Source organism: Amblyomma americanum, chromosome 3 (genome assembly GCF_052857255.1).
Source record: "Amblyomma americanum isolate KBUSLIRL-KWMA chromosome 3, ASM5285725v1, whole genome shotgun sequence".
NCBI classification, from domain to species: domain Eukaryota; kingdom Metazoa; phylum Arthropoda; class Arachnida; order Ixodida; family Ixodidae; genus Amblyomma; species Amblyomma americanum.
Genome location: NC_135499.1, coordinates 92,853,965 through 92,871,036, shown reverse-complemented (window position 1 = coordinate 92,871,036; position 17,072 = coordinate 92,853,965). Strand labels below are relative to the sequence as shown.

General features: G+C 50.7%; 1 protein-coding gene across 2 annotated transcripts in view; it reads right to left on the bottom strand.

Annotated features, from left to right (window-relative positions):
- LOC144124730 (diuretic hormone receptor-like) overlaps positions 1-17,072 on the bottom strand; it is a 328,464-nt gene that overhangs the window by 236,727 nt on the left and 74,665 nt on the right. For both annotated transcript variants that reach the window (XR_013313270.1, XM_077657587.1), the window contains exon 2: positions 2,757-2,800. The gene's annotated coding sequence lies outside the window, so the exon portion shown is untranslated. The remainder of the gene's footprint in view (positions 1-2,756; positions 2,801-17,072) is intronic.

Genomic DNA, 17,072 nt, shown 5'->3' with positions numbered 1-17,072 from the left:
TATATTCCCGCAGTCACCGACGGTGCTAAGAGCATCACACAAAGGGACACTGTAGTGAAACTCTTTCTCGTCGCTACCGACTATGGCGCCATGCATGCGATGCGTATCGACTAGCGATTCCCGCAACCTGCTCCCTTTGTTCGCCAGAAAGAAGGGCCTCTCACCGAGCCATCAGCGCCCCACGATAGTGGCGGAAAAAGTAAGCTCAATGAGGATAAATTTTAGAAGGCGCCGCGAGGTGATTGTAGGCCCCATATTATTTCATTCCTCCTTTTTTATGTACTGTAATGTCTATTTATTATACACGGCAGTGTTTCCACTTCCTAAATCTTTCCAGAATAGATATCTGCATGCTTCTCGCAGTACCACTCACAAATATTTCTTAAGGGTACCTTCAGGGCTCATAACAGACTAATATCGCCAAAACACAGCCTCCAAAGGATTCAGTGCTTCCGGTATCCAAATCTATCAATATCACGCATTTCATGGCGTAAAATGAAGTGCATCTGAGTTGGTGCTTGAGAGGCAACTGCCGTTTTGCTGTGGGATAATATCAACCTGCTAAGAAGTTTCGTAGCAAATTTTTTTGCCGTCAATCAACACAGCCCTTGTTCTGCATGTACACTACTAATTTTTCTTTACTAAGTTTTCTCAGCGGACGTTAGAGTGATCTAACAGATTTTCGCTTTTGTGTCTGCAAGAATGACACTGTTTTGTGAGGTTGCCCTTCTACACTGAATCTTTGAAATGAGGACCATAACAAAGAGCCAGGATTATAAGTTCAGCCGTACGTCCGAAAACCGTGTTTAATGCACTAGAGACCTACCGGTACACTGATCCGCCTCCTCGGAATGTGACAAGAAATGTTGAAAACGCGGCTGCATTCAGAGATGATTTCTTAGATTGTAGAACGGACTGCAAATTTTTTTTTCTGTAAGTTTCACATCAAGGGATCATATTTACTTTTACAGTCGAAAGTAGTAGCAATGACAGGTTGCTTTTATTATCCAACAAAATTATGTGGTTTAAAAATAATTCTAAAACTGCTCTTAAATGAGCAGAAAATGAAGAAATGACATTAGTTTTGCTTTCAGTCTTTTTAATCTTTAGTTACATTGTATTTGGTTTAAACCGCGCAAAAGACATGGCCGCAGAAGGGACACACAAGACACACAGAGCGCTGACTGAAAAGGGCCCGCCAAACAAGAAATATATATTGTACTTTGCGTATTCGTCTAGTATATTCGTACTTTTTATTGTATTTTGTATATTCTTCATCCTCCAATGAAAATCCCTTTTCCGACATTCCGCACCTCTGCATGCGACATAAGTAAAAATGAAAAATACGGTCTTGGTATTTGTCAAAGACGCGGCCTGTATTGCACAGTATAGTAATTACCGAAAGCTAACCTGGAAGACTCAGTCCATTTGGAATATTAAATCCCATAAACCATCCAACCAAAAACCGAGAAGGAAACTCTTGCTTTGATAGAATAAGGGGTTGTAATAAAATTTAAACCACCGACAGTCGATAGTGGAGATCTTTTATAAATAGTGGTAAGGTTGCAGCATTTTACACCGCAGTGTATCGTTTAGGTTGTGCGTATGGTCAATCTGCTATTTCTAAAGGCATTCTTCAGGTAGAAATTGTGTTTAACGCGAAATTGTTAAAACTCCTGTTGGGTGCTCAAATGGGAGAAGGTTGAGATTTAACACAAAAACAAAGGAATATACAAAAAAATGTGAAAGATCGTTTTTCCTGACATTGGGGAGGTAGTACAACGTGCCGTTCCCTAACAAATAATAAACCGTGTCTTTCTCATGTTTCTTGACACAGTGAAGAAGACCACAATAGAGAGCTAGGTTGTGCAACAATATTTTCTTTCACGCAAAGAAATTTCAACGCCATCTGATTATCCCCAGATCACTTGCATTGAGTATATCACACTGATTTGCCATATCATCCGGAGCGTTCAACTGTTTATGTTGGCGTAGCTACTTCAGTAAAATTAGAAATAACGCTTCATCTTTTTACTTTTCGCAAAAACGAATTCAGTGCCAAAAAGTAAGTAGATATGTAGTTCAATACCTTCGCATTTTTGCGTAACTTGGAATCATGCGGAGATTAAAACAGTTCCCAGGGAGAGCCAGCATTTGCTCTGCTGTTCGCATGGCGTGCTAGGAAGATGTGCTTGTGTACGCTACGGAGATATTATTCGGAGACTAATATTCGATCCAGATTGTGTGCTACTTTCATAAAACTGAAGCTTTTTCACCTTTTTTTCTCACAGTCGTGCTCACCTTGAAGTGGGTAAAACACCGCCAGTTCAATAAGCATTATGTGTGTGGTTATGAAGCACGCAATACTTTCCTGCTAGAATTAACATATAGAGACCGGAAGCGGGCAAAGTGGGTGAAAAAACAAACGTGGGTTAATGACGTCATAGTCGAAATCAAGAGCATGAAACGGGTTTGGGCAGGGCATGTAATACTAAAGGAAGATAACCACTGGTGTGCGGATGAGATTAAGAAGTTTCCTGGGATACAGTGGCCGCAGCTGGCAGAGGACAGGGTTGATGACATGGGAGAGACCTTTGGCCTTCAATGGGCGTAATCATGCTGATGATGGTGAATTTTGTGGCAGTCATCGTTTCTCGTGCGCGCAAATGTTTCTATGACATTGCGCTTGCTCGTTACAGTACCACGAAAAAATAGTTTGAGGGGGCTACAAAGAAGGGTATAGAAGTACAACTTACGTGACGGCGCCGATCGTCGGCAGTTCAAGCACCTCTGTCGTACTCTGAAAGAATGAAAAAGAAGAAAAAACGGCGATGAGAACTTATGTTAATCTTTTGCTTCATTTTCCCCAGCAAAGCAACGCAATACTCTACTCCCCTCAAGGCTTTGCCTCGAGGTTTGCCCTCTTGACCGCCACTATTTCCAATCAAGGCCGACTGCACAGTTTGTTTTTGTTTTTTTACGTTCGTCATTTGTAAAGAGCTAGTTTTCGAAACTCATATAGATACAGGGCTGAACATAAAAGCCAATAATAAATGCGGCCTTCAATGAAAAGGCGTTCAGTAAAATGTCACGCTTAATTTCTGGATCACTTGATAGCCTGTATTGCGTTCTGCTGCACTGCTCCAGGCAAAATGAAGTAAAAAGCTTTAAGAGACACGGAAGTCAATTCATCTCCCTTCATCTTGAAATGGGCTTCATCGCAGTGCTCTAACAGCAATATGTGCACATTGACAGACGCCCTTTCGTAAAAGTGCCCAGAACCACTTCAATGATATTTGGGCGAGTTTTAGTTGCTAGCCTTGGATGTAGGAAGGAAAATGTTTATTTTCTGAATCAACATATATCAGCAAGCTGTTAATTTTTGCACAAGCAGTAAATATAAGATCAGTAATCATTTCCAACCTATCAGTAAAGAATGCTCTCGATCGTCCAGTGGCATTTAGCCGCGTCCTCTTTTGCGCACGGCTGCACTAACGGGCGACAGAAAGAGTAATGAGATTAGTGTTTGATAAAGAGACAACTAGCGAAGTTTCCTAGCTGAAGAAAAGCAGGAATTGCTGCGTCGGTGCAACTCGTTGCAGCGACAGGAAAACTTACTTGTTCGAGAAACAACTACCGAACAATCAACACAACCGAGGAAAACTAAACCACTGTCACGGTACTCCCGACGGAGACCCCGGTGCACGATGAGCGCAACGCGAACGCGCATCTTCATCGACAACAACTGCCGTCGTGATGACAAACAGCGGTGCGCTTAGGGGACAGAGTTTACGTTTGTTGCGCCTCGCTTCGTCCCCTGGTGAATTACCCCTAACGATTGCATGGTGGAAGTCCGGAAACGGGCAAGCCAATAGCAGCTGCACGCATACGCCCGCTTTGGCAGGGTTAATGCGGAAACGACGTTAGCGTCATAAAGCTGCTTGTTTGGTAGAAACTCCGGGCGGTGGGCTGAACAAACAGGGCAGGAAAACAGTAAGCTTACCAGGCGCCTCGTATGCTGTACCTAGCACACTCGCTTTTCTTCGATGTCATTTAACCTCATGCATGAGCGTAGGTGTGTGCCTATGACGATTTGTATTTTTTATGGCGCATCGGTAGACGAGCCAAGGGGCGGCGTGAATAAAGTGTTTGTGTTTGCACACGATACAGTGAAATGCCCTTGTTTTGTAAGCATTTCGCCGAACACACAATGAAACACTAGGTGAGCTAGGGGAAGCTTCTTCGCACTGGAAAACTGCTTGGTACCCGCGAGCACTAGAGATCAAACTCGATACGTATACTGCATGCGTGGCGGATGCGCGAACAGCTAAAATATCGCAGCAGTTTCTTGTTATGAGAGAATGTTTGTGATGGTTACCGTATAGGCAGTAGCAATTTTGGACTGTAGTCGAGATGGCAGTGACGCGACTGAAAACCGAGGCTGTATGTGACAAGGATTGGCACTGTAGATCATGCAAGCTGCATGAGTCTTTTTATCACAAGGAGTACTACGCACGAACTATTTATCTCGGGCCAAGTTGGCCCGAGACCCTACAAAGAAAATCTAAACCGAGCTGCAGAAGCTTCTTACTGACGTTTTCAAGTTGATCCCTACCCCCCCCCCTCCCCCCCCGACAAGGGCTATATTTACAATCGCCTACTTTGTCACAACGGCTCGGCGCCAGCTATATACGGGGTGCCCAAGGTACACAAGAAGGAGGTACCCCTACGCCCGATTGTTGTCTTCACACGGTCACCACTGAACAAGTTGTCGGAATAGCTCCACCGTGTACTGTCGCCTTTGGCAGCAAACACGATTACGCACGTCAAAGACTCGGCACACTTCATTAACAAACTGAAGAATCTGACTTTTGGTGATGATCACATTATTGTGTCATTCGAAGTCAGGTCCATGTTTACATGCGTGCCTGTGGAGTTCGCAGTCCAGTGTTGCAGGAATGCCCGGAACAACGATTTATCTCTGCCACAACGTACGCCAAAAGAAACAGACGACCTGTGCCGGCTCCTAACATTTTGCCTGTCAAACGCATACTTTGTGTTCAACAAGAAGATATACATGCAGATTTTTGGGAGAGCAATGGGAGCCTCCATTTCCGCAGTCTGCTCCAACCTGGCCATAGAAGCAATCGAGAGTCGTGCGCTTGTGTCGTTCGACCCACCACTTAGGTTTTTCCTGCGGTACGTTGACGACTCTTTCTGCGTCGTCCGACGACAGTATGCGGGAAACAAAATTTCTACGGCACCTGAACTCGTTTCATGAAAGCGTACAATACACTACAGAAGAAGAGAACATTGGGCGCCTCCATTTCCTCGACGTCCTCATCGAGCGAACAGCGAACGGCATCACAACGAGCGTGTGCAGGAAGGCAACTCACACAGGTAAGTACCTTAATTTTCTTTCTCCGCACCCAATAGGACAGAAACGCTCAGTTGCCGCGGCGCTTTACAATCGGGCCTTCAAGCTTTGTTCAAGCCCAATCAAAAGAACTCGTGAAGTCCGCCGCCTAAGAAAGGAGCTGACAAAGAACGGATACCCGCGTCAATTACTATAGTCACAAGAACGACACGCTGCGGCTCCTCCAGCCGAAGCAAGAGCAGCCAAAAAGAAAACACGTGCAACCATCCCATATGCCCCTGGTGTCAGCGAGACGTTATGCCGAATACTGGCTGTCTGCGATATCCAAGTTGCCCATGTCCCATCCAGCAAGTTCAGAAACCATCTGGTACGAGTAAAGAACCCGCTTGAAAAGACAAGCTACACTAGGGTAGTTTACAAATTCCTTGCAAAGAATGCGGTACAGCTTATAAAGGCGAAACAGGGGACTTCCAGAGACGTTTAAAATAACACCAGCCTGACGTCAGAAACAAAAAAGTGACTTCTAACACTCTCGCCGAACACCAGCCAAAACGTGGGGCACTTGATTGACTGGGATTCCGCGCGCATACTTGAAAAAGAAAAATCATTTTCTACTCGCGTGCTCAACGAATCCCTTCACATACAAATGACCAGCCAAGCGAATAACTGGACACAGGGCAATCTGCCCGAGATGTTCATCCGTACCATACGTAACGCTTTTCCTTCATAAGCAGCAGCCCATCTTGTTTTCATCCTGTTGTGAACAAGGCACCCGTAGTGGTGCCGAAATGTCAGTGCTTTTAGGTTTTTTCTTATATGACTTTGGCGAGTGTTCGTTTCAGGATATGCTGAATTTCCTTCGTCAGACGGGTTTCCGTCGAACCCTCAACTATGTTTATCTATTTTCTTATAGATACTATAGGTCCTAACTGACATCAAGATTATGTCATTAGGATAGTGCGCACCTGAGCTGTCCAGTGAATCTAGGGAATAGCAGTCGACACTCGGGGCTAATTGAAAGAAACGGATCGCTACAAGCACCAAGTCCAGCGACAGGCTTCCAGGATGAGCTCACTTCAATGAGAAAAATGACGTCCTTAGCATCTGCACCACACTGAGCACCTTGTTGACATAAATTCTGACTTTGTTGGAACGGCTAAAATGTTTCTGGTGACGAAGACGCGTTCAAATTGCCTTCTTCTTAAAAAATAAGTTGTGCGCTGTTCCTTTATTTGGTGCGCCTCAACGACCACCAGCACTGCAATGCCTGACATTTACTCGACAAATTAAGTAAGCACAAAACTGGACCATACAGTTTGGGTGTCTCAAAAATGTACATAAAAATATATGAGTCACTGTCATCCAGACATATTCTTGAGCTGTATAACTTTGATTATTCTTTGTGTAATAGAATGAGCACGTGCGAAGGACTAAACCGCCTAACAATTTTTATCACCTCGAAAAGTAAATTGGCGAAGAAAACATAAAAATACCAAAGAAGCTTCATTTTGTAAATTTTGTAATGAAAGGTCTATTTTCGAGTGAAACAAAAGTAGTTAAGTGTTCGTAACCACTAATTTTGTTAGAAAAACCCGCTTCTTTTAGCTAGGAAGTTGTGAATGAATGACTGCTAATTCATAGCCAACAATTGTGGACAAGAGTTTTTTCAGCTGAAGGAGTTTATAGGACGCAATTTTTTCATATACTGTAAGATTCCCCATCAATTTTTCGCTCTAGTTTTATCTGTCGTGAAAGACGTCGCTCATCGGTTTCCGATGGCAGTAAGCATTCCTTAACGCGAGCGATGGAACCCCTTAAACAGAAAGATTTGGCTACGGATCGGGAGAATGAACCATTACCTCAAATATTTTCATAACGGTCCCTACAATATTCCAATATTGAAATTTTTGCAAAACTGTTGGACATGTTTACTGCGCATTATAACGCATATGACATAGCTTCAATCTTGCTGAACTGCTCAAGACTCGTACTGATGGGGTGAGATTGTAATGCTTTGCCGGTGGCACTAATTGTACCCGAAAATCGACAGGAATCACAGAGAACGAGTTGAAATAGAGATATTGATGGTTGTCGCTGATTATGAAAAAATTACAGGCAACGGTCTTGGCTTCCGAGCACAGGCAACATTCGAGAAATAAAGATATAATAGCCTCATATTACTGCAATAGCTTTCGTGGCCTGTCAACAAGGCAAAAGAACGGGAGGCGTTTAATCCCGCATGACATGTTAAAACGTAATACAGTCTATCAGGGGAGCAGTTTACAGAAAGCAATTAAATATTAAAAGACATCTAAGGAAGAAAAGGAAAGGAAAGCAGATGAGCAATATGCATATAAAGTTTTCACAGATTAATTCTAATTGAAGGCACGGTTCGTTAAGTACCCAATTTTAGTGAAAAGAAGGGAGGCTTCCTATCGCGCTGATGAAATAGTCCTACCTGATGTCAGCGAAGCGAGCCGAATTCGGTCTCACAGAGAGAGTAAACATATTGCAGCATGTTGAGCGTGTAGTTAAGTGGAATTAAGAATAAAAGGAAACACAAAACATCGCTAAGATCAACATCCGCTTTTACCATCCTGAGGGGCGCCGTACGATGGCGCCGGTCGAAGGAGTGCGTGTTTACCGCAGAAAAATTGTAAGCAGACTGTGCGAGAGACGAATTAGTGGTCGACCTAGCTGTTGAAGTATGCAGTGTAGCACCTTTAGCACTACTGTCATTAAAAAGCTTTCGAGAAATGAGAAAGACGATTGTGCCCGCCTCAAAAGATACATAGCATTATGAATGCCCTGAATATTCCACTTCTCGCATAAACAGCAGAAATTATGGTTCGGGCAGTGCAGAATTTTGACCGTAGCTTAAATTGCGGCTCATTCAACGTTCGATATGCAGCGCGACTGACTAATGGTTATTGGCTCCTCCGAGTTTAATTTAACATAGGCATTCGCACAGTGTTTCGTTTTCCATGTAGTCAGATCGTACCAGAGTACTCCGGCTCAGCAGGCGAGCGCACCAACCAGTGAACCACCACGGCTGGTCATGTCTTTTTAATTGATTGTCAGGGAAAGAAAAGATTCTTCGGTGGGCGTTCGAAGCGAGCGGACGTGTTTTTTTAGCTCTCTGCTCCTTCGGACGCTGGGCCTAAGGCTTCGCGGCGTTGCGGGGTCTCCCCATGGAGGCCACAGACACCGAGAACGAGCGAAGGCCTGTGTTCGGCGGTGACAATCAGCAACGCAGGGCAGGCCGCTCACGCTCACGATCACGGAGACGAACGCCGTCCAGAGGAAGGTCGTCCAGCACCATTCGGCGAATGAAGGCCGAGATCGCTGATCTGCGGGACATGGTGAGGTGCCTGACGGCGGCGCTCATCACCACCTCGGAGAACCTTGAGTCCGTCATCGGGACCTTGGACGTGTCGCCGGCGGACCCACGCGTTCTAGCCTTGAGGGACGCCATGGCGCTCGCTCACCAGACGCAGAACTCCATGGCGGCTCCCTCCCCGCCATTTCTGGCCACCCCTGCGCTTCCTGCCGCCATTGCTGCTCCTGGGGAACCGGCTGTGATGCCCTCTCCCCCTGATGCTGCTGCTGCGGGCTCACCGCGGACACCTGCAGCCGAGGAGTGCATGTGCACACCCAATGGACGAGTCTGCTCTCCGGAAACGGAGACGCTCAACGGGGTCCGAGGAGGAGAGGGACTCGGAAACCAAAAGGGACATCGCGGTGGCCAAGCGGGAAGCTCGAAGGCCCCTCACCGTCACTGTTCCCTCTCCCTCCACACTCGAAGGAGCAGGGCCTTCCCAGCAGGAGCCCCATGGAGCCCACCTCCAGCCTGCTGCTGATGCTGCTGCTGTTGCTGGTGGGGCGACGGCGTCCGGAAGAAAAACGGGTGCGACCTCACCAAATCCCGCCGAACGAGACCAGGCTGCAGCTGGGGCTTCGTCTGCTGGCAGCGAGCGCGCCCAACTCCGCGGCGCGCCGCAGCAATGCCCCGCAGGCAGCGGCGACGCTGATGCTGGGGCCAGCCTGGTCCCGTGGCGCATTATCACTACCAAGGCGCAGCGGCATCGGAGAGCTGCCCTGGAGCGAGCCGCGGCTGCCGTGGAGGTCCCGTCCAGCCTGGTGGGGACGGTGCTGTTTCCGCCGGCGAACCGGGGCACCGCCTTCACCAGGGAACAGGGCTGGGAGTTGGCCGAGGACATTGGATCCCGCCCGGGCGTCCTCGCCGTCCGGGTAAACATGCGGCGGAATGTGGTGGCAGTGGACGCGGGGAGCAGCGATGCTCTCCAGGCCCTGCTAGCCACGGCCGTCATCCGCGGCATGCCGGTCTGCGCCAAGGAGCCTCCTCCTCGGAATCAAAGCTCCGGCCTTGTCTTCGGTGTGGACGGGCGCAGGACGGCGGAGGGGCTGCTAGCGGCGGCGGAGTCTACGGTACCGATGGTGTCGGCGTCTCTGTCGGGCAGCACACTCGCTCTACGTTTTGCGGCGCCGACACCCCCGGCGTTCATCACCATATTCAAGCGCAGGCTCACGGTCCGCCCCTGCCTTCCCCGGCCGCTCCAGTGTGCCAAGTGCGCCAGCCTGGGGCATGCCACTGAGGTGTGTCGTGCTCCTGCCCGATGCACGCGCTGCGGCGGGCCACACGAGCCTGGTACCTGCGCGAGCAAGCCCCGCTGCATTAACTGCGGGGGGCGGCACGCAGCCATTGACCCAGCGTGCCCGCACTGGCAGCGAGAGCGTCACGTGGCCACTTTAATGGCCACATCCATGACCCCGATGTCCAGGCGGGTTGTCCGAGCCGTCGTCCAGGCTGAGACAGCGGCCCCAGCCCAGCAACATCAGCAGACGCCGCGCGCTCTTTCTTATGCGCAGGTCGTCAGGGGAACACCCCAGCAGCAGCAGCAGCAGCAGCAGACACAGAAGCAACGGCAGCGCCGGCAGCGGCAGCAGCGATCCGGTTGCCCGGCGTCCCGTACAGCGCGGCCCGAGCCTGCGGCCGTTTCTTACGACCAGCCCCCTGACGCACGGGACGCGGAGATCGCGCGCCTAAAGCTGGCGTTGCGCGCCCTCAGCGCACTTTTCCCGAAGGGCACCGATGGACACCGGGCTTGCTTAGAAGCAGCGGGTGCTCCCGCACAGATAAGCCAGCATGATGGCTAGCCGCCGGGCTCCCTCCCGCATACCATCCATCCTGCAGTGGAACGTGCGCTCACTTGCGGCGCGGTACGCCGAAATGCGAGTTCGCATCGCACAGGATTCGCCGGAAGTTATCGCGCTGCAGGAGACGTACGTACGTTCACATGACGGGGAGCCCCAGATGCGACTACCTGGCTACATTGGCTACAACTCAGCCACCACGTGCGAGGAACCCACCTGTGCTGCAGTGCCCTGTTGTGTCACATCTCATCGCCCCGGGAAATCAAGGTGCGCGATATACGTGCGGTAGGACGTCCAGCACACCCTCGTCGGCTCGGCGGCGGCGACATCTGACGCCCAGGAGTGCGTGGTGGTGACAGTGCGCGTCGGTGGTGTTGACACGTCGGTGGCCAGTGTTTATGTGCGTCCAGCTGTCGCGTGGAACGCGCTGTGTTTTCGTGCTGTGTCTTCGTGCTGTTCCCCGCGCCAAATCATCTGTGGTGATTTTAACGCCCACCATAGTGCGTGGGGCAGTGCGCGCCACTCCGCGCGGGGAGACGACCTGCACGACGCAGCAACGCAGCTGGGACTCACCCCCTTGAACACCGGCGAGCCCACCTTTCGACGACGCGGAACAACCGGCTCCTGCATCGACGTTGTCTTCGCATCCAGAGGCATCGAGGCGACATGGCGCCGATCACCATCTCTCTGGGGCTCGGATCATTACTCCATCCTAATTGAACCCACTGCGATGGAGGCGCGCCCCAAACGTGCCTACTCCATTACCAACTGGAGTGCGTTCCGGCGGGCGGTCGACGAGGCGGCGCCCACTGGCGCAGATTTCTTTTCATGTCTAGTCCGAAGCGCTCTCGCAGCCACCCAACGAGCAGAGGTAAGGGCAGGGCAGCCCACACCTGATATGAAGCTGCTCAATCTGCGCGAGAAGAGAGATCGCGCAGAGCGACGGGCGCGACGGACGGACAGAGCCGCCGACTGGACTGTCTACAACCGCTTGGACGCAGCATCGCGCCGCCACGCCAACAAGCTATACCGCCGGCAGTGGGCTTCACTATGCCAAAGGATGCAGGAAGATGTCAGCTCGCGGAGACTGTTTGACACCCTGCGGCGCATCACCGAACCACAGGCAAACCGTCAACCGCTGGCCGCCCTCGCAATCTCCAGCGGGCTCAGCTTTGTAGAATTGGCAGAGCGGTTTGCCGATCGGTTCGCGCCGCCCAGCCCCGCAAACGCCGCTAACATAGCTGCTCCTGAGAGCCCCAGAAGCGCCGCCAGTCCCTCGCCCGTCGCCTCGGAAGGTCCATGTGCTGCGCCGTTCACCGCGGCGGAATTGAACAATGCGCTGCAGCGCTGCCGCCGCCGCTCGGCGCCCGGACCGGACGGGGTGACATACCAAATGCTGCGCAACCTGGATGCGCAGCAACGATAGATCCTCCTGCAGCAGATCAACCTGGTGTGGGAACGCGGGGAGCTACCGGAGGATTGGCGAACCGCGGTCGTTTGTCCCATCCGAAAGGCAGGGCGCCCACCTACGGAGCTGAGCGGATACCGGCCAGTGGCATTAACATCGGCGGCAGGTAAGCTCATGGAGCATATGGCGTTGCAGCGTCTGAACGAGCGGGCTGCGGAGGCTGATTTGTTTGACGAGCGGCAGACGGGTTTCCCAGAAGTCACCCTTCCCACCTTTTGTTCTCGAAATATTGCATAATGAAAATAGACAGCCTATACTCGCACGGCTTGTGTTCGCGTTATAGGATTGAAATAAAAAACAACACTCATTGTCTATTACGGTTGGCATCTCTTTGTAAAAGGACACTAGCTTATGAATATAGAAGCACACAGCCTTGGTTAGTAAAAACGTGCAGGACAGATTATGGACGACAAATGATAAACAGATTGCTACCACACTTGTTAAATATCTGTTACAGAAACGGTATCACTCCCGAGTTAACTTCAAAAAGAGAACTGAAATTACTGTTCATAGGAAACAATTCCTTCATATGATGGGGTATTTCTAGCATTTTGCATATGTACGCTGTACCTTTCCTTGAGCAACGCTTTTCTGTTCATGCGCATTGTTTTCTCCGTCTCTTTCCTTTACTTATGTAACGTTCTTGTTTTTTCGGGCTTTTTCCGGCATGTACTTTCGCTTATCACCGGTGTATCATACAGTTTAATTAGAATTATTTTGTTTATTTTCCTTGTACAAGCCGATCTGACTTTGTAAACAAAGCATTTCTGTATTTTGATTTGTGTTCTTATTATGCCGCTCTGCCATTATTTTATTTTATTTTACTTTTTTTTCCTTGTCCTCTCTTTTCTTTCTTGAATTTTTTGTAATCTGGGGAGCTGGGAACTAGTCAAGCTGAATTTTCAGCTTTTTTTCCCGCACTCCCTCACTTCATGAGTGAAATAAAGAATTTATTTAAAAAAAAAAATGCGGTGCACGGCTGATTCTATATCGGACGTTGTTACAGCGCTGGAGCATGCCAGGGCAGCAGGCCAGGTTGCGCTGCTGCTGCTACTGGACGTCTCGGGCGCTTTTGACAACGTTCACCGCGCACCAATTCTCGCGGTGCTTCAGGGGGCCGGTGTGAGCGGCCGCCTTTTGCGATACGTTCATGGCTTCCTGAACGGGCGCACCATGCGCGTACGAGTAGGGGGTAAGCTCTCCAAGCCTCGCCCGGTCGACATGGGCGTGCCGCAGGGCTCTGTCCTATCACCATTTCTGTTTAATGTGGCCATGTCGGTGGTGCCGGCCTCCGTCCCCACGAGCGGGCAACACCATGTGTACATGTCCATACATGCAGACGACATAGCTCTGTGGTGCCGGGGACCACCGGACGAGGCGTTCCGCGTGCGGGGGTGCCTTCAGGGAGCCCTGACCGCAATCGATGCCAGCTTGCGCGGCCTTGGTCTGTCGCTGAGCGCGGACAAATCGGTGGCCATGGCCTGCGTTTCGCGCTCGCGCGCGCACCTTGCGCCACTGTCACTGGACGGGACTCCGATTCCTTGGCGTAAATCGGTGCGGTACCTTGGCCTGGACATCGACTGGCGCCTTTCCTTCCGCCCCGCGGCGACCAAGGCCTGTCTGCAGATGAAAAGGATCACCGCCGCCGTGCACAATCTCACCGCTCGAGGCCAGGGCATCTCCCAGCAAGCCGCGCTGCGTCTATACAATGCCGCAGCTTTGGGGGCGGTGCTCTATGCGCTGCAGCTCGTCACGGTGCGCAAGCCGTGCTGGAAGAAGCTCGAGCTTCAGCACCGCAAGTCCCTGCGCGTGTGCCTAGGCCTGCCCAAAAACTCGCAGTGCGCCGCAACGTTGGCCGAGGCAGGAGCGTGGCCCCTTGAGCTCCAAGCAGCGCGCAGGGCACTGAATCACATCGACCGGCTTCACCGCGCACCGGACGGCGGCTCGCTGCTGCAGCGTATGCGCTCGCACCCGCGCTCACGAATGGGCGCGGCACTGCTCGAGTATGAGCAATTGACCCAAGGCCCACCCCCCTACGGCTCCTGCGCGCCCTGGCCTGGTGCCTCGGAGTTAGAGCGAGAGATCGCCGGCATCGCGGGAAAGCGGAGCACACCCCTCTGCGCTGTGCAGGAGCTTGCCAGAGCCGTCATACACGAGGAGCTCCAGGACCATCTCCTCGTGTACACCGACGGCTCAGTGGCCCGCGACAGCTGCTCCCTTGCTGCGGCGGCCACCATCCCCGCCCTGCGACTGCACAGCCAGCAACACGCAACCTTCCTGGGCTCCTCCACCACGGCGGAGTTGATGGGGATCCGGCTCGGGCTGGACCTGCTGCTCACCCTCGGCCCTCCGCCGCCCAGGAGTGCTCTGCTGTGCGACTCCCGCGCCGCCCTCAGCCGCCTGCAATCTAATGGCCGCGGTACCCCACTAGTGCGGGAAATTCGCTCGCGCATCGAGCGCCTCGCGCAGAGAGGTTGTGCCGTGCGTGCACAGTGGGTGCCCGGTCACTGCGGCATCGCCGGCAACGAAGAAGCTGACGACCTCGCGACCGCTGCACACCAACTACCTGCCAGCGATCTGCCCCTTGCGCTGGAGGACGTGCGTGCGGCCATTCACGACCATCTCCGAAAGCAGCACCCCGACCCACGCATCGCGGGAGGTGAGCGCATCGACAGTGTCACCGGCTGTCGCACACTTACACGGTCGCAACGTGCAATGATCCTCCGCGCGCGCATTGGCTGCGTGTGGCCCGGGGAGCGACGGGTGCGTCACGGAATCGCGACGAGTGATGTGTGTGACGGATGCGGTGCAGTGGAAACACTAGAACATCTGCTCCTTCGCTGCTCCTCGTTCGCCGATGCTCGTCGCGATATGCTCGCGGCCTATAGGGCGCAGGGCATACTACCAGACTCCATCAAGACGCTATTGTGGCCGCAGGGCAGTGCGCGCACTCGTGAGCGAACTTTGGTGAGCCTCTGTGCATTCCTCGAACACACGGGCTTGACGTCCCGTCTGTTCTCCGTCAGGTAGTTACACGCAGTGACCGAACGCTCCGCGAGTTCTACCTTGAACGATTAATAACTGGACGCCCCACTCCAGTTGTAACCTACACAGTGCTGTGCGCGTGTGTGATTTAATTCCTCTTAAATGAACTAATCACGCGCACAACCTGGACACATTACTTATTGTGTAAATAGTTTGTACATATTACTTCTCCCACTGTCCTCTATTCCTGTCCCCTCACCTCTTTCATTTCATTTCTCCATTCTGCCTGCTGTCCTTTATTTCCGCTGCCCTAGCTCAGGTGCTTCAGTATCGATGGCAGATGCCGGGGCTAGCAAAAATCTTTTCCTTCCTTTTCACTAATATTTTTTAATAAAACCACTACCACCACCATGTAGTCAGGACTAACAGGGAAAAAAATATGCGTTTCGCTGAATCGCTAGAACACACGTTAGAATAGGAAAATGAAAGCTGGATGGTCGACTCAAAACGCAGCGCATGGTTGTTGTCCTTCGTTGTGTCCTTTCAGGCTGAGCGTATTTTCAGGTAGGCTTTAAGAGAACCTTAAGCGTTCGCAACTGCTTAGCTTGTCGTAGGTCGGCGTTCGCCGTAATCAGCTTGCAAGAACAAACTAGGCTTTCTTGGGACAAGAAATAAGCATCTACAGCGTACTCATATACTTCCTCGTTGAGCCTTCCCATTCATCTTAACAGGTGATTTTAAACCGAAGTTTTGTGCTGTTTCGGCTTATAAGAGTTCGTCTTAAGAAGCTTTCTTTGAAAGGCGTTTTATACCTTACGCGACATACAGCTATTACAAGGCGGAAAGGGGAAAACATACACTTGATTCTGGTACTGGTGCAGACCCGTCGGTGCCATTTGCGCAAGAACACTGGCAACTGGCGGCCGCAGCAAGGGGCGACGGTGGACGGTATACGCTGTGTTTTGTTTGTATATTATTTCCCCACATGCTGCCCAAATGTGCATACAAGCCAGCAAAAACTTGCCGTTTTCGAGAACTTATACAACGTAACATCATATCCACAACCAAAGAAAATCTCCATCAGGCATGTTGTAGCGGTGTAAACATGCACGATCAGCTAAACCAATATTCTTAGCGAGCGCGTTAAGATTCCGCCCTTAGTTGTTCTTTGCGACATAAATGATATTCATGCGCTTGTCGATGTCTACTTGCGTTCACACAATAGATATCTGTTTACGTTTATACCACTATTCAATAATATTTTTCTGCGACAACCACTTGCAGTTTCCTATTCACCTGCCAGATACAGCTGGTAACCTTAATTCATCCTCTCTTTTTCCCCCAGCTTTTCATCATCAGCATTAGTAGCGACATCACCGTTTACCAGCATATTGCTTGTCTGTGCTTTCATGGGATTCATCATATAAAATTTAAACTTATCCATCACCACGAAAGAGTCACCTGAATGAACATAGATATTGTCTGCATTTTGACTACGTAGGAGTTTCATTGATATTTGATCAGCCTCATGCTCTGAAAATATTTTTTTCTAGAACCCGGTCTCTCCTTATATCGCTATATTATCCAAAGCGTGTTGAGAAACCGTACAGAAAGACGCACATCTCAAAATAATGAATTCTAGTTGTACATTAAAACTGAGTCGATCCTATGGCAGCAAAATAGGGTTCGGCAAGTCCAAGAATATTCACGGTGCACCCGGCTCAACAAGGTAATGCGCTCCTTCGCTGTGTAGGAGGAAAACTATCACCGGAGACGGCTTTGCTTTTATTTCCTTTCCGGTGCCGCTAACGTGCTGCCGGGACGCCGTAATAAAATCAGGGACCTCTTCTCCCGGCTCTGATTCCCTCGAGCAGCGGAGGTGAGACCTCGTTATTTAAATGAAGCCCGGTCTGTCGGCCACGTGGGAGCACCGGAGGAAGAACAAAGGAAGCGTCACGAATCTTGAGTAGGAGTCTCTCAAAGGCAGGCGGAATATTAACACCGAAGAGCGCATACTTTTTGTGGGACGAAGAAACACTTAGGCTTTCTCAGATTTGAGGATTTAGG